This window comes from Abrus precatorius, unplaced genomic scaffold (assembly GCF_003935025.1).
Source record: "Abrus precatorius isolate BTA unplaced genomic scaffold, Abrus_2018 Scaffold1, whole genome shotgun sequence".
NCBI lineage: Eukaryota > Viridiplantae > Streptophyta > Magnoliopsida > Fabales > Fabaceae > Abrus > Abrus precatorius.
In genome coordinates this window covers 5,279,315-5,298,056 of record NW_020874291.1, presented here as the reverse complement: position 1 = coordinate 5,298,056, position 18,742 = coordinate 5,279,315, and the positions used below count along the sequence as shown (strand labels likewise).

Sequence of the window (18,742 nt, the reverse complement as noted above, 5' to 3'; positions counted from 1 at the left end):
CATAAATTCCTTTGTAAAGTGGTGGAATCAATTTAATGTAGACCATGCTGGACTATTAGAAGTAAATAAATTCTTTACTGAAAATTCTAAATTAATAAAGCTTGCTAACCCAACAATATTCCAATTTCTAAATCAGAAATCTAGAATTGTAGCTTTATTATCACGGTGTGATTCAAAAGAAAAATTGAAGGATAATCTTAAAGATGTTCTCCTTCTTCTCAATCAAGATGAAGTAGAAACCTCCACAAAGAAGGATCCCCATTCCAAAGATATCGAAGAGTTTTATCAAAATAAGGATGACTGTTTCGGTAAAGATATTCAAGAATTGTAACCGAATTTGTTCAAAATAGTTCCACTAACAAACCGGAACTGTAGAAATAGTAAAATTTACTTCTTTAAAAGGAGTCCTCAACCATGTTCTGAGGCACCTTTTCATTTACACAAGATAGAGAGTTTTAGAAAGAGAATCTCAAGAGTGAGACCATCCCTTGTAAGCTTTTCTCTTTGAGAATTTCCATAAAATCTTGTCTTCTGTATATTTTTCTCTCTTCTCCCTCTTAGCTGGTTCTGTTCAGATTACAGTCGTCCAACTTTCTTCCTTCTCACTCTACTAGTCTGTGCTGGTTCTACTATCGTTCTAGTTTCTATGTTTTAATTTTGATTATTTTACATTCTGCATTTTACATTTCTATAATTCATTTAGTAGTCCTGCTACTGCCTACTTTCCTTTCAGTATTTACTTTCGCTTCTTGATCTACTTTGGAAAATTTGGTATCAGAGCCTGATGGGGAAGTAGGAATATAACTGTTGATTGTTTATAACTATGTTCTTCTGGATCTGGACTTTAAAATTCTTATGTTTGAAATTTGGGTAACCATGGTTTATAGGCTGGACAGCTGACAGGCCCTTCAGGTGAGACCATCATTTATAACAGTTATTTATTTTTATGAAATTATTTTACTGGAAGTACAACAGTTCTTAGTTCTTTTGAATGGAGCTGCAGCAGTAAGACCTGTATGTATGATTGAAGGGCAGTAAGGCTGATTCGACGATGCTGTATTCAAAAGAAATAAAGAACATAAGATGCTGGTGGCTATAGTAAAAATATTTTAGATTTTGTAAAAAAAAAAGAAAAGGTCCACAAATAACCAAATCTAGTTGAAAAAGTTATAAATGATCTAACAAATATATTGCTATGGAACCAAATGAGGATGATGAGACCAGAAGTTTATTTATGATGTCTAAACTCCTCTGTTCTTTCTCCCGTATTTCTCTCCATTTTGGTTCTAGCTCTTCATTCTCCTCCTCCACAAAAAATTTACTTTTTAATGACCAGGAGAAATAGTCTCCTAAAATCGCTCCTAAGCACAATCTCTTCGACGAAGAAGTTCGCTTCAAAGAGATCAATCAAAGTATGCATGACTGGAATATTCCAGAAATCCCTTAGGATACATTATATGTTCCTGAAGAACAAGCCAAAAGAAACAGTTCTGATTATATTATCAAGACTGTTGAAAACAATATTCCCCTAGGACAAGTATATATATACGTCAAACTTTATGGCTAAAGTTGAACATATGTGTATAGTTGTGCTGCATCATGTTGATTTTTGTCATTCTAGAGCCGAGTTATATGTTTAGGTGGTTAGACATGTAACGATAGAAGTGTTGAATCGTGCAGTGTCTAGATCCAAATACCAGAATGGGTTGCACCCAGACCAAAAATAGTTCCTCCAAGTTATTTAGGCTGTGAAAGCTGTTGAAACTGAATTGTTGTATCTGCATTAGATGGACTTGGAATTGGCTCAACATGTTGCATTAACTGATCGAGATTGTTGTGAACTATATGTGTTGTTCAAATAATTTTAATATTTTCGTACTCTAAAGTTATGATTGTTATTTACATAAGCTCACCCTTGCATTTGTTTGTGTTGATGTGTGTATTGTGATGATCATATATCGTGGTACACGAGCAGATGTAACAAGTGATGCATTTACTTCTCACGCAGGAAGGTCTGGGTGAGGGATGCGTAGAGTTAACGTGCTTTTGGAAAGATTGTAGTTATACTTATTTTGTTAGTCTAGGTTTTCATGGTGGGTCTAGGCTATTTGGCTACAATCTTTAGAAATGTAATTATTGTTATAAATTTATATTTTCAGCTCAATGTATAACAATTATTGTAAATACATGTATGCATTTATATTTATTTTTAGAATATATGAGAATGCCCTCAAGGCACCGTTACTCTGTTATTGAGATGTCTAGAGTGTAACTCTTAAAAATTTTATTTCCTATCCTACGCACGTATTTTTTACAAATGAATTTGGATTAGGAACAGTAATGCAGGATGTCATTGTTCCTTTACAAAAAGGATTGTGACAATTTAGTGGTATTAAAGCATGGTCTAGGTAAACCTATGAGGTGAGGTTACAAGGCTTTAGTTATGTATTCTGAGTAGGGAGTCTTAGTTGTAGATCATATATCAAAATTCTATGATCATTCGGTTATGTTGGGAACGAACTTGATTACCTCTGTTCTCTAACATGACAGATGTAAGGGATTTCGGTATATGAGACTTTGGTGAGCTATAGGGAAGTCATGTGACCTGTTAATGTGCTGTTGAGTTAGGCTATGATGGAATATTGAAGCAGTTGTACTTGTTGGCCGTATGGTTGGTGGATGTTAGTGTTGTTCTGAATAAGTTGATTTGTTGTGATAGATTTGATTTTGAAACACGCTTGTATGCTAAAATGGTGTATGAGTTGTATTGCTATGTAATGAATTATACCGATTTGTATATATGTTATATGCTGAAATGGTGTATGAGTTGGTCTCTAACATTAATTGTTTAACTAAAATGAGTTATTTTTATCCAACACTCCTCTCTAGATTTTTCCAAGGGCCTAGCATAAATTGAAAACAGAAACCATTCAGACTAACCATAATTACTAATCCTAAGACAGATCACAAATTTGGATTTAGAGATAACATTAGCTTTTATCCTCTAGGAATTCCAAAAGTGCCAGATTCCTTTAGAGAAACTCACACCATCAAAACTCAAGAATTCAAGTGTCTAAATGAACTCACTAGGGATTACAAAAGGTTTAGCCATCCATGAGGATGGGTCTTACAATTATCAAATGAGAATGAAGAGAAAACAATAACATCAATGTAAAAATCAAAGAGAAGTAAAGAGAAAATGGAAAGCAAACCCTAGCTTGGGTCCTTAGTTATCACCCAAGGCTGACCTGAGCTCTACAAGGTGTTCTAAAAATGAAAAAAATCTAAAAGTGTCAAAAGATTCTAACCCTAGTTACTAAAAATCTATTTATACTAAGTCTGACGTCACTTCATAGTAATTACTCTTGCTCACAAAAGTAAACACATGCAGCATTCCACAGGTTTTGTCCCTTCTATAATGATCACTCTCACGAATAACAATAGTCACCTTAGGCGCGCCCAGTTACTCTCACTTATAAGAGTGAACACATGTAGAGTGCTCTAGTCTGGGGCTTCACTAGAGTAATAACTTTTGTTTATAATAGTGAACACGTTCAAGGTCTTTTAACCTGGGGCTTTTTGGAGTGTTTACAATCACTCACAAGAGTACACACGCGCAGATCTGGGTGCTCCCTTTGGCTCTGGAGTGTTCACTATTACTTCTGAAAGTGGTTACTCTAGCCTGTCCTTTGGAATTGGCTCTCTAGAGTGATTACTGTGGTGCCTGAGAGTGATTACTCCCATTTTATATTTTCCCAAGAGCCAAAAATCCATAAAATTTGCCTAGAATTTCCTACACAATTATTCAAATGATCAAAATTGCAAAATATATTTACAGAAATTAGTGTAAATCAGACAAAAATTAAAAAAAGCTATGATAATTGACCTAAATGAGATTCTTATATTATTTACAATTTCTAGGTCTATTTTCTATTAAAAATCTATAAAAAGCTCAACAAAATATTTATAAATTATGGATTCATCACAACCCCAAACTTAAGCTTTTGCTTATTCTCGAGTAAATCAAAACTCAAGAAAATTGAATGTTAAGGGTTAGATTTATCCAAAATTTTTCTAAAAAATTTTCATTCCAATCTTAGACTTTAATTGACACTTCCAACATTTTCAAAATCATGGATTCATTCAATAAAGAAATCACACTCATCAATTATTTTCATGCAAAGTTCCACTAAACTGAAACAAAAATTCAGCAAGGTTTTATGCAATCCACACAATGCAAAGAAATTATCTAACTCAGAGGATAGTGTTTCACTCATCAATGTTTCAGGCTAAGTTTTTCCTCTCAATTCATGCATTTTGCCTCACCCTACCATAGTCAACTTAAGATTTTGCCTGTCCTTAAGCAACTATAGTCATAATCAGCACCCCAAACTTAGTTTGTTGCATTCACTCTTGATGCAACTCAAAAGAAATTCCTCTTTTCAGGTAAGAAAAAGAGTTAGGCAGACTAAGTTTGGCAAAAATGATAGTTTGGAACAAGGTAATTATGAGCATGGGTGTTCTAGGGTGTATGAATGTGTTTAAAGAAGGCCTTAATCATCTAGATGAAAAATTGCAGAGTGCATATTCAATTAAGAAGCAGGGAAAGTTCTAGAAGATAAATGCAAAAAACACATAAAGTGCACACAAAGAAGAAATTTAAGGTTCAACTCTCTACCATGGTAAAGGTGATAATTACTTAGAAACATGTGAGTACAGTTCACCTTACAAGTCAGTATGGCAGGAATGAGAATTAGTCATAAACAGAGAATGATAGTGAGTTGAATGGGAAGTGCAATCAGAACATAAAATCAGAATTACAAAATTGAACTAATTTGAGAAGAGAAAAATAATAAAATATTTTTGTATTTTCTAAGTTAACTGTGCAAGAAATTCAAATTAAAAACATGTGAAACAGAGGCAAAGAGGTCACCCCCTTTTCATAAATGATGGATTCACACTCAGAGATCAAATTTGTACTCCTCTTGATGGAACTAAGGGCACATTCTGTACAAAGACACATAATGGATTTAGCACAAAGTAAAATAATAGAAACTGAACTACGAATGCTATATATGAAAGCGTCAAATATTGTTCATAGGAATTGTAGCGCACTAAATGACTAAGACTCTTATACCAACTTTTATAACATAGTAGTTTAGAAAACACCAAATTTTTTTTTCTTTTCTTGTACATGCAAATACAAGTATAGCTTTCTTTTTCTGAGAGAGTTAACATGCATATAAATTCAACTTCTCATCATTCCATAGATAGTTATCATTCCACATTTCGATCTCAACAGCATAGTAGAGTAAGAATAGACACAACTCATAATGTGATAATACCTCGATATATTAAACATTAGTTTGGCGGAATAGTCAAGTACTTAAACAGAATTAAAGACGAGTAGCATTATCCAAATACAAACATAACATAAACAGACCAGACTTCCTAAGAGCAGTTCCCCTAATACGTAAATAAATAAAATAGAACTTCAATCATAAGGAGAGTAATTCTTAATGGGATCTGACTCCTTAGAAGAAGTAGGGGAAGTAAAACTAGCAGCAGCAGCCGTGCTAGGATCTCCACCATTCTCCTCCATCAATCCAGCAGCATGAGGAGGTGAACGAGTGGCCGTAGATGGAAATAAGGTAGAAGGATATGCAGGATGCATATAGGATGGCATAGTAGTGTACCTAATGGAGGATTCCACCACATGGACATCCCTCTTCATTGGCATAGGTGGAGAAGTAGGGTTCATAATAGGAAAAGGCACGGGTGTGGAGGCTGGTCTAAAGATAGGAGTACGAGGGTCAATAGACATAGGAGTCGGGGAAGCAGACAAGACAGGGTAAGGTAACTGAGTGTCACCAAGAGGGACAGAAAAAACAATCTATATAGGTATCAACAATGTACTGGGTGATCCACAAACCTCTACCATCCATTCCATGAATCACTGGAGCAATTTCGCGTAAGATACTCTGCTGAGCCGCGAAGTCAAACACCTATAAATCTTCCTCAGAGGGAAGGATCCATACCTTCACCTTGTTCCTGTCCATCTATATAAATAAAAGAAAAGCAATACAAGGCAACATAAACAAAGGAGTGAGTTCTCCATACACAAACAACATTCAATAGCCATACCCCAAGGAAGGCAACGTCACAATCATAAATCAGTCCAACAATCAACATTCAGCATTATCAAATATTCAATAATATAGTAGGGTGATAACAATATCCATAATTATTGCCAAATTCATAAGCATTCAATCATTCTAATAGTAATGCATATGATGCATGAATGCAGGTTTCGATCTCACCCATATAGTCACTCATGTGTCAATAGCATCCAAATGATGCATGGGGATCCCATTCTGTTACTTTTACAACTGTTGTTGCACTGTAAGTAAACTGACTAGCAAGTGTACTAGTGTTGTTATAGCAAGTTATAAAAAATCTTAGAATCAAATTGAGTTCCAAGTATCGTCCTCAGGGAATAAAGTTTTTAATTACCACTTCACAAGATCACAATTAGTTGAGCTTTACAAATTTCAGATGGATTTGGTATGAATGTATCAAAAATGAAATTAGAAAGTAAAATAAAATAGTTAGCATAAAAGTATGTAGTAAACAGATGTAGAAAGAGTAGCTAGGAAATTGTTTCACCAAAACTTCAACATTGAATCAATAAAGTTCTGAACTTTCAAGCATTTAGATGGAATGACAATCAGTTTCACGTTATATTAATCAAAGGACAATCCCTTGCCTCAATGAATCTAGCATCTAATCAAATCACTCTAATCCCTTAGATCTAATCCAATCAAATGCTGCATTAAGTTTGAGAAACCAAAAGATTGCAAGATTAAGATATCTTATCCCTAAGAAACCAATAACCTTGGCAATTAATTCAGATCTGAGAAACAAACTCAATTCCCATTGATAAGAACTCCTCTATGATTAGTTGATCAAATTTCCATTCAATCACTACTTTAACAGCAGAATCAATCACTCAATCCAATCCAAAATTCAAAGTTCAGATCCAAAATCAATTCAACATTTCTATTTCAGATTCACAGTTCCTAACCACAAAGAGTTTAAGCAAACATTACAAAAAGAGAAGAAAAGAGAAGAGAAGAGAAGAAGAGAATGAACAAAGAAGAAACATCTTCAAACCAATCTCCAATCTGATCCCTCAAGAAATGAAGCTTGGTGTTCGTCCTCAATCTCCCTCTCTGACTCTCTCAACAACAAAAACAAAACAGAAAATGAAAAATGAAAATTTCTTTTCTCCCTTTTTCTTCTTTTTCCTGAGTTAACTGTCTTTTATAGAATTCCTGCTCTGCTGGCGTGATCACTTTTGCTGGTGATAGTAGCCACGCACACTTCAAAGTGTTCACTTTTGTTGAAAATAGTAGCCACGCAGAAGCTTCCCTTACTAATGTCCTGCGCGTGATCACTTCTGCTAGAAATAATGAACACACAGAGACTACCTTCTTACGCGTGTTCACTTTTGTGGATAATAGTGAACACGCGCAGCAACTCTTCTTAGAGGACTCTCTGGAACGCTTACTATTTTCTGAAAAAGTGATTACGCAGAAGCTCTTCTCAATGCAACCTCTCTGGAACGATCACTTTTGCCAGCAAAAGTGATTACGCAAAAATTCTTCTTCATTTCATAGTTCTGGAGTGATCACTTTCACCAGCGAAAGTGATCACTCAGAGGCTGTTCTTCAATTATTAACTTCTTTTCTCCAATTTTTGCTACTTTTCTTCTATTTTTCCTTTGATCATCCAATCCTCATGAACTTAGCTCAGAATTTCCTACAAAAGCATACTTGAATTGACACTTTTTACATAGAAAATCAATGAATTTTAAAATAACTATGTTTAAAAGTGACTTGCAACATTTTATTATTTTTTTAAGGGTTTTCTACTATTTCTAGCATATTTTCTTTATTAATTGCATTAAAAACTATTGTAAAATACTAGTAAAATATGGATTCATCACATTCCTCTATGATTAGCGACTTGCCCATCTTTTAGCATAAAGATAGATAGATAATAGATAGATTCAAGTTGTATGGCGATTGGATGACTCCATTCCCTACTCTGCATAGTAAGATCATAGATAGAAATAGAAATAGTAGCACATCAGTTCGATGTGTAGTGCCATTTGGCACGATCAAGAATGGACCTCAACGACCCTAGGATGTGGAGCCTGCGTCAGGTTTGGCTAATGTCTTGCAAGTTGGGTCACGACCCAGCAACAAGGAGCTTAGCTGACAATGCCACTTAGGTCGAATGTTCCCCCTTTCACCACCCCCAGAAGGTCTACATGGGACCAAACCTCCAATACCTACAGCTGTGCCTTCGTAATGCCATCAAGTCATTCAAAAGATAGTATGATGCATGAAGTAGCATTTTCAGTTTTCATTTGATAGTTTTCTCATTTCATTTAGCCGCTTGGAGGCTATTGCACAGTAAAAATAGAAGCCATCATGGGCTTAGCATCATAGTATAAAGCATAGAGCTAGAAGTCATTATAGACTTAGCAGCATGGATAGATAGATTCCATGAGTCACATGCAGTAGCTTGGATAGATAGATTTCATAAGTCTCATGTTGGAGCATGGATAGATAGTTTCCATGAGTTTTTCAATGAGTTCATAATAGTTTCAAAGTAGTATAGTTTCAAGAACTCATAGCATAGCATAGATCTTTCATCATAGATTCATAATCTCATGGTTTTATAGATTCATACTCATGGATAGTTTTTAGTGCAACATTTAGTAGTTTGGACTGTAGTTTAGTCAAATCATTCAATCCTTCATAATTCATATTCTCCTTCTTGGTTCACTCTCTTTCTTTCATGTTTCAAGTCTAGTTCTTTTTAATTTAGTACAATTTCAATTCTCAATCGATGAAATCTCGCCATCCGAGTTCATCCTAATCATTTCATTTATTTCCATCAATCTCTAACACCTTCTAAACCATTAAACATTCAAATTAAACTCTTACTCACTTGATTCTTTCCTCTCGGTTTTTTGCTCTCCATTAAAGAATATTGATCAAACTTAATTTCCTTCTAAACCATTAATTAATTCAAATGACTTTCATGCACCCAAGGTTATTACTTCTTGGTTTTCACTCTTCATTAGAGGTATCAATCAACCTTAGGCTCCTTTTTAAACCATCAAATAATCAAATTAATTTTTCAAGCACACAAAGTCCTTTTCTCTCAGTTTTTCATACTTTTTCCTTATAGAACACTTGCTGATTTTTCATTCCTCCCACTTAATTATTCACAACATAGATAGATCATAGAATTTCTAATAAATCCAATCATATTCATGGTCCATTTAAATCAAACAGCCCTCAAGGGCACTAGATCATCAAGATCATAGTATTATAGAATCATTTTAGCTGTACATTAGTATAATTCATCAAGTCTTTCATAGTGAAATGAAAATGATGCATGTGATGCTAGCAAGATAGTAGTTTCACGGCATAGTTCATAGCAAATAGCAAGTAACTTAGATTTTCAGCCATGCATCACATCATGCTCCTTCATGGTTTTCTAAGAGCAATTACCAAGGATGAATAATGTTCAATTTCACATCATTCACATTTTTCCAGCACATTCACACAAGCAACTTTCATCAATTTCTAACACCATGGCAAGGTAAATCAAGTCACTCATTTATTCTTGTCGAAGTCAATCATCCAAGTTTGCAAGCAACAATTATCTATTCACACAAGTATAGCCCATCACGGATTCAATCAAATTAAGCCAAGATAAAATACTTTCATTTCCATTTTAGCTTGCCCACACAAGGCAAAGTATGCAAGGAAAAATTCAGATTTGGACATGCTTTCAAAATGGTTAAAACCAAGATAAGTCAAGTGGAATTTGCACATCACTTCATATAATTTCTTTTCATAACTTCCATAAGATTTTTCAAGTGTTTCAAGGCATCAAAGTGTGGAAATAGTAGCCATTTTCGTGAGACTCAAATCTGTCCAACACCAAAGTTTACTTTTCATTCAAACCCAGGACATGCAAAATAGAAGAAAACAACATGCAAGTTCATAGCTTCATCATCCAAGGGAAGAACATTATTTCCAAGAAGGGTTCATGCTTAGAAAATGTGAAACTGAGACACATACAAGGGTTTTCAACACTTAAACACTTAATTTTCATGATCTAAAAGAGTAAACTTGTTTCAAGAGGGAAATAAATCTCAAAAATGAAGAATTCAAGACATGCAAGGTGAGAACTTAACATGCAACACTTTATCTTATCTTCCAAGTGCAGGATTTTTGGTTAGAAATGAAGATTAAGTTTAGGACATGGAAAATCGAAACATACAAGGCTTGAAATCAACATGTAAATGGAGAAATTTGTCAAGCAAGCTCATAGTTTCATGATTCCAAGGGTAAATCATCATTTGAACAAGAGATTTAACAAGACAAGTGCAAATCCATGACATGCACAATGAGAAATCAACATGCAATTATAAAAAATTCAAGCTTCCAAAGAGATTACCTCATCTAAGCACAAAACCGAGAATTTAGAGGCAGTAAAAGTAAAGTACAAAATGGAAAACTCAACATGCAAAGGGTAATTTCAACTTGTCCAAAGTCATTGAAGGTAAAAACATAATCTTTTCAAGAGTTTTTCACAAGTATAGCCAAGGGAAAGTAAATCAAGAATAAGAAAGTGAGAACTCCCCCTTGCCTTTGAGTTTGAGACGTGAAATGAAGGAAAAAAGGGCTGGAAGTTGTGGATCTCCACGGGACTTTGTTGGACCGAGAAAACAGTACCAAAGGACTTGAGTTCTTCCTCCAAAGTAAGCTCCTTTAACACGAAATCTTGAAGAGAAGTTGGAGGAATATGTTAGTGAAGAAATGGTGGAGTGTTTGCAAGAGTTGGATGGAAGAATGATGAGGTTTTGTGGCTGCAACCTTTGGTTTCTTGGAGAGAAGTTGAGAGATTTTGAGAGACTTTGAGAGAGTGAAAGGTTAGGGAGCAAAAGTGAGAGAGAATGAGAGAAAGGTTCTTGGTTTTTGGCAGCAGAATGGACAATCTAGAATTGACAAATCAACTAATATGGAGAGTCAAAGTATTAATTGCCAAATGCATTTGGCACCCACTGTTTGGGCTTGTTGGATAAGTTTTGGAAGTTCCCAAAATTGCACATGGTTCAAAACGAAAAAATTATAGTGAAATGGGTAAAAATTGTATAAGAAAGAGTGGTCACAGTTTTCAAATTGGAATAGTAAATTTTAGGGAAACTTGCAAGCAAAACCTACACACTTTTAGTAATCAAAATGCATGGAATGGCTTATGGATTGCATGCACACGGTTTTGGGTGATACAATTCCCAAAAATCTGCACAAAATTCCAAAGAGAAGATTTTGGGTAGCACTTGCATGAATTTTGATTGGCCGGACTGGAGTGTGACATGACTAGGTTGACATGTGGACAAGACATTTGACATGGTGCTAATTTCAAGAAACGCAATTAATTAAGGTAATCATGGTGTCGGCATTTTGGAAGACAAGAAAAAAAATGTTTCAAAATGATGATGTCTGTAAATTGGGAGACAAGAATTTCTTGCATGTAATTCTAGTGGCCGATACTAGATTTCAAAAGATTCGGGTAATTACGATGTTTGTAATTTAGGGGACAAGACCATTTTGCATGAAAATCTAGTAGCCGATACTAGATTTTGGAAATCTTTAAAGTAATAATTAGTAGATTTTGTGAGATTTTGTGTAATGATTACGATGGCTAAGAAATGATTAAAAAACTAGTGTAATGATTACAAAATCTCACATTTTTTGAGACAAATAATTATGATTTTTCAATAATTTAAATAGGACAAAAATTAGCTTTTTGAACAAGATTCTTAGGGGTTTTTTATAGCAGTATAGCTGAAAATAATCAGGATAATTTTGGATGATATCGAAGCCAAGTGTATTGCATGTAGTTACTCTAAAATGCAGAACTTAGAGGTCAAGTCAATATTTCCCATAGAGAATAAAAATAGAAATTTCAGCATCTAGCTAATTATTCCGATACTAGCAAACTATAAATAGTAACCAAACTAGTTCTAAGAGTCACTGAATTTTGGGACGTTATAGGAATAATGCAGGAAAATAAAAGGGCAAGATGAGAATAAAAGCAGTAAAATGCGATAAGTACAAGGAAATAATGTTTAATATATACAGGGAAATGAAGTAGAAATAGCAAAAAAGTAAATGACATAAAGGAAGGTGAAACTAAAGTAGGTCTTCATTCAAGCTGGAGGAGGAAAAGTCATCATTGCATCATCATCATCCTCTTCCTCTTCTAGAGAACTGGAGCTGCTACCCTCCTCAACTTCAAGTGCATGTGCAATGGCGGTGGCTATAAAGAGAAGTAGGTCCTCGTTAACTACTGCTCTGAGGAAAGGTGCAGTGAATGTAGGGGCTTCATAAATCTGTTCTGATGTCATGCCTAGCTTCTTTCCTATGTTAAACATTATAGTTTCTATCAGGTTCAACATTGATTTCTGGCCAGCATGTATTGTGATAAGTCTGTAATTAGGCCCTTTTTATAGTCCATATATTCATATTTGACCTTTATTTTATTTGAGTTTTACACTAATTTATATATTAATTATGCAGTTTGGTATAAAGATGCCGCAAGTATACTTTGGTGTGTTTTGGGCCCAAATTGAAAGAAGACTAGAGCTTCGCAGCAGTTAGCACGCCCAGACCCTTTCAATAAGCATGGGGGTGCTTCGAGCCCATGCACGGGTGTGCTTAAGGCCTTACATGGTCGTGCTCATCTGCGAGAAGCCCAATTATCAAGAATCTTTAGGGTTTTCAAACTCTATTAAAAGGAGATCTCAGGCATCGTAAAAGGACACCATTTTTATCTTGGCTTTTGCTATGAATACATCTCATCTCGTTTCTCTTGCATGGGATCCTTAGCACATGCTTGGCGAGACTTGGAGCTTCAAGCGATCGTACTTAAAGACCGGGAACACATCTCATACTCTAGTTTGATATTTCTTTTGGTTATATAGCTTTGTTTATGATTGTTTTAGTTCTTTTCCTTAGCATGAGTAACTAAGTCCATAGTTAGGGCTATGCGAACTATTGTTCATGAATTTATGGAATTTTGATGTTTGAATCTAAATTTGATTTCCGTTTTGTGATTAGATTTTATCCTATTGCACTTCTCTCTTAATTCTAATTAATTATATCGTCAGGTGACTGTACCTCAGTTAATTAATAAATCTATTGGGTAAAACAAGACAAAGCATTAGGTGGACCAAACCAATCTTTCTCTTCTAATCGTTATTAAATTAACAAGTTTATAGGTTCCTTAAGCTTTCTTAAATTGATGTCTTGCTTGATCATTGGGGATGTTAATTTAGAAAAAGAATATTAATATTGCATGACCATTGGGTATTAATAGTATTAGTATGAATGATTGGTAATCACAAGGAAATCGGATTTAGAGTTAAACAAAAAAAATAACATAAAGGATTGAATGAGAAAATCCATATGCCCTAGGTTCCTCTCCGATAAGTTTAACCAAGACGTACATTGTATTACTTGCTCTTAGTTTATAATTAATTTTATAAATTCTTGTTGTAATTAATCTCATATCTTTGAAGCTTAAACAATTGAATTAGGAAATTCTTAGTAATTGAAAAATAATCCTTGTGGGACGATATTTCGGGAACTTAATTTAAGAACCCTTTATTATTTCTCGATGGTACACTTGCCCTCCGAACAAGTTTTTAGCGCCGTTGTCGGGGATTGCTTTTTCAATATTAAGAAAATCTCAAATTTAATTGATTTGAGCAATTTGTGTTATATTTTATTTTAATTCTGTTATGTTTATTGTTAAATTTTTCTTTTATATTTTATAAGTTTTGTTTTATTTTATTTTAATTTTTTTATTTTACAATTTCTTTTAATGTTTGCTCACTCGTTCTAAGTGCTCTACAGCTTGTTTATTTGATCCAGAGATTGAAAGAACAGTTCGTAGACAAAGAAAAGAAGTGAGAACGCAAAGAATGGCAGAGGGAAGAAGATCAATTCAAGATTACATGACGTTCACTACTAGAGGCACCCTGGAAGCATTGCGGCCCCTAATGTGGAGGCCAACAACTTTGAACTTAAACCAGCATTTATATCCATGGTCCAGAACTCCATACAGTTTGGAGGCATGCCTAACGAAGACCCCAATCTCCATCTAACAAAGTTTCTCCAACTGACAGATACCATCAAATACAATGGAGTCTCCAACGATGCTATTCGACTCTGTCTTTTCCCGTTCTCGATATCTGAAAAGGTGAATGCTTGGTTTGCCTCACTCCCAGCCAACTCCATCACAACCTGGGAAGACCTCACTCAATAATTCTTGGGACAATACTTTCCTCCATCAAGGTCCTCAAAACTCATGACGGAGATATGTGGTTCCAACAATATGAAGCAGAATCCTTATTCGAGGCATGGGAGCAATTTGGAAAGATTTTAAGGAGATGTCCTCATCATGATTTTCTGACATGGAGATAGGTACAAATCTTTTACAGTGGCCTATCAATCACCACCAGGGCTACAATTGATGCTGCAGCAAGAAGGTCCCTCATAAGAAAAGATCCAGATGATGTATACAAGCTAATAGATGAGATGGTATCTCCTAGCTTTCAGTGGCACACCGCTGACTCTTACGACATAAAGAGGAAAGAGACCGTCCCGGTCTACCAAGCAGAAAGCAGCAGCCCACTAATGAACCAAATGGCAACCCTTACAAAGTAACTAGAATCTTTAATGAAGGCTCAAGACCAACCTGTAAGAGCTCCTGCAAGCCCAGAATCTAAGCAAGAGGAGGCAAATTTCATGGGCAATCACAGTTCAAAGTGAAGGAGTAATCCTCCTAACTCTTGGGGGAATGGTTTTGGAAGTCAAAATTCAAGTGTTTATCGCCCTCCCCATATGCAAAATCAAGGAGCAAGACCAGAAGGGAAAGAAGTCCCTAGCTCTTAGTCCAACTTTCAAGAATAGATGATGCAATATGTGCATTACTCTCATAAGAGGATGACAGAGCTTGAATCTAAATTGGACCAACATATTGAGAGAACTAATAAGAGGTTCGTAGAGGTCAAATCTGAAATACAAGCCAACTCTTCTAAGATGAGTGCACAATTGGAACAAATTATGAACCTTTTGAGTCAAAGAGTGATGGGAACACTACCATCCCAGCTTGAACCTAATCCAAGGGAGCAATGCAATGCCATCACCCTTAGAAGTGGAAAGAAATTACAAGAATCGCAGAACAGAGGCACATGCACGCCCATGCTGATTCTACATGCACACCCATGCTTACTGATGAGCACGCCCCTGCTACAATAGAAGCACGACTGTGCTTATACAAGCACGCCCCTGATAGTGATAAAAGTACGGTCGTGCATCACTATGAGCAAGACCGTGCTTCAAGCAAGGAGCCTGAAAAAGAAGAGAAGGAAAAGCCTCTTGTTCAACCAAGGCCCTATGAGCCTAAGATACCTTTCCCATAGCGGCTGCAAGGTTACCTTCCTTATGATGAAGAATTTCACAAGTTCTTAGATTTATTGGGCAAAGTGCACATCAATATGCCTTTCATTGATGCTATCTCCAAAATGCCCAAATATGCTAAATTTTTAAAGGAGATTTTGACCAATAAGAGAAAGTTGAGAGCACATGAAACTGTGAAGCTCACCCAGAAGTGCTCAGTTATAGTCCTTAAAAAGCTTCCTCCTAAGCTTAAGGACCCAGGGAGTTTTACTATTCCTTGCATAATTGGAAAAACTCATATTGATAAGGCTTTATGTGATTTAGGAGCAAGTATTAATCTTATGCCTTATTTAGTTTTCTGGAAGCTTCGAATGCATAAACCTAAGCCAACCTCTATGTCACTTCAGCTGGCAGATAGGTCGATTACATACCCCAAAGGCATAATGGAGAACGTACTAGTAAAAGTTGGGAAGTTTATATTTCTTGCTGACTTTGTGGTACTTGACATGGAGGAAGATGATGATGTCCCCATCATACTAGGGAGACCGTTCTTGGCCACTACTAGGGTCATCATAGATGTACAAGAAGGGAAGTTCACACTGAGGCTAGATGATGAGGAAGGTGTATTTCAAGTTTTCAATTCTTTCAAGTACCCTTCTAGCTAAGAGTCTTGTCACTTTGTCAGCATTGTAGATGTTGCTTCTCCCCCTCCAATTTATATGAAGCATGGAACCATAAGAAGAAGGCCAAGGAGGAAGCAATATAAGAAGAAGAAAAGACAAAAGCTTAAACCATCCATTAATAAGCCTCCTAATTTGAAGCTTAAATTTTCTTCTCTTTATCCTAATCCCCATCTTATGAATAATTTTTCTGATGTAATAGGTGTTGGGGAGGCAAAGCTGCTGGGGAGACAATTGCATATCAAAGGAGTCACCTATGAGACTCATACCTTCTTCCCACCATGATTTAACAGGAACGTCAAGCTCGTGACGTTAAACAAGCGCTCCCAGGAGCAACCTGTGTCTTTTATTTTATTTAAATTTTATTTCTTTTTGTTTATTTTAATTTTGCTATTGTTATGTTATTTTTAGAATAAAGAATAAGCATATTGAATGATTCCAAGAACGGAGTTGATTGTTCCCGCACACACTTTTGAGCTCTGATATAAAAGCACACCCGTGCTCATCCCATACACGGTCATGCATTCAGTCGCAGTTGTGAGAGAAGCTTTACATCATAAGCATGAGCGTGCTCCCTCTCTCGAAGCCATCATGCCAAGAATTATCAGGGAACCTCTTTCCTTTTTATTCAATTGCCCTATTTGCATGCTTTCAATTTGATTGTTTTCAAACATTGAGGACAATGTCTTGCTTTAAGTATGGGGGAGTAGTTCCTGATTATATAATTGTTATTGCATGTTCTTGAGTAAAGTGTCTATTCTATTTTTTTATGATAATTTAAAACTTTTTCCCTCATGGAACCCAATTTTTCCAGATAGAAGAGCATGTTGAGTTATTATTATTGGCATTATACTTTTATTTGGAAACTAATAATTAGCTAAGTTCCTTACTTTTATGCTTTACATTAAACTTTAACCCACAGATGTGAGTTTTGAGCCTTAAAGGAGATTTCTATCTTAATTTAATTAATTGTACCCCTTTCCTTATTGTTTTGTGTGATTATCTCCTTAGGATTTGTACTCTAGAACTTGACTTGGAACCAACTTAAGACTTTTCTTTTTAATTACATGTTTTTAATATGATTGAGGCATAATAGTATTTTTATTCTTGGCCTTCAACATGTTTGAGATACAACTAGTTGTCCACTTTGAGCTTTATTGATTTTCTTGGTCCCTTGCATTAAATTTATAAAATATTTTGATGACCTTGAGTTTATGAATGGAGCAATTGAGTTGTTGAATTGTTTGATTAATTCTCCTCTATATCTCTCATGTGCTAAAAGAAAGAAAGAAAGTATGAAAAAGAAAATGAAAAAAAGAAAAAAAAAGAAAAGAAAAAGGGTTATATATGATTGAAAGGAGAGAGGAGTAAAGATATTGTTTATATACAAAAATATAAAAATTACTCCAAGAGCTTCATTTGTAAACTTAGGAGTTGTTTATAATTTTTATAATTTATTACCCCTTTGTATATTCCCTTCCTTTCACTTATCTCACCTCATTTATTATAACCTGAAAAAGACCTCATGATTTTGACTTGCATTTAATTTATTTAGTGGAGAGTCGGTCTGTAGTCAAGTCTATGGTATTACACTTTTCTTTAGGAGAACTGAGTGATATCTCATTTTGTCCCTTCGTGAGAGATGAAAGTAGAGTACCTTAGTTTGACGTTTGAGTGAAAAGTAAGGAATTATAAGATTTTAATTAGGAATCCTTTTGATTGCTTATGCTTATTGATATTACTCTTGTTGCTCTCTTTATCTCTGTTGTTTCGGGTTCCGTGTGTGGTATTATGTTTTAAGTTATTATGTTATTCACTTAACCATCACTTTGCTTGAGAACAAGCAAACAGATAAGTATGGGGGAGTTGATAAGTCTGTAATTAGGCCATTTTTACAGTCCATATATTCATATTTGACCTTTATTTTATTTGATTTTTACACTAATTTATATATTAATTATGCAGTTTGGTATAAAGATGACGCAAGTATACTTTGGGTGTGTTTTTGGCCCAAATTGAAAGAAGATTAGAGCTTCGCAACAGTCAGCACGCCCAGACCCTTTCAACAAACATGGGGGTGCTTCGAGCCCATGCACGCGTGTGCTTAAGGCCTTACACACTAGGGATTACAAAAGGTTTAGTGTAACGCCCCTAATTTTGGTAATATTAATTATTGTTATTTATGTAAATCTAAATGCATATATATGTGTATATAAGTGTAATTGGATGTGTAATGATGGTGTTTTGTGTGTAATGAGTATGAATGTGTACATATATGTTTGTGTATATATATATATATATGTGTGTGTGTGTGTGTGTGTGTGTGTGTGTAGGCATGGCTGGTTAGGACAAAAATGGGCTTAGTGCCTAAGTGCAGGGTGTGATACTGGGCTGTTCTCGCTGTAGTGAGAGAATTCTAGCTGTAGCGAGAAGGCCCCGGGAGGAAGGACCAGAACTATCACCTTGTCGCTGTAGCGAGAGACGTCTCGCTGTAGCGACAGAGTG

General features: G+C 35.3%; 1 non-coding gene across 1 annotated transcript; it reads right to left on the bottom strand.

Moving 5' to 3' along the window:
- Positions 1–14,457: 14,457 nt before the first annotated feature.
- LOC113861671 lies at positions 14,458–14,563 on the bottom strand. The gene has a single exon (XR_003504292.1). It is a non-coding gene; the product is annotated as a small nucleolar RNA R71 (small nucleolar RNA).
- Positions 14,564–18,742: the final 4,179 nt, after the last annotated feature.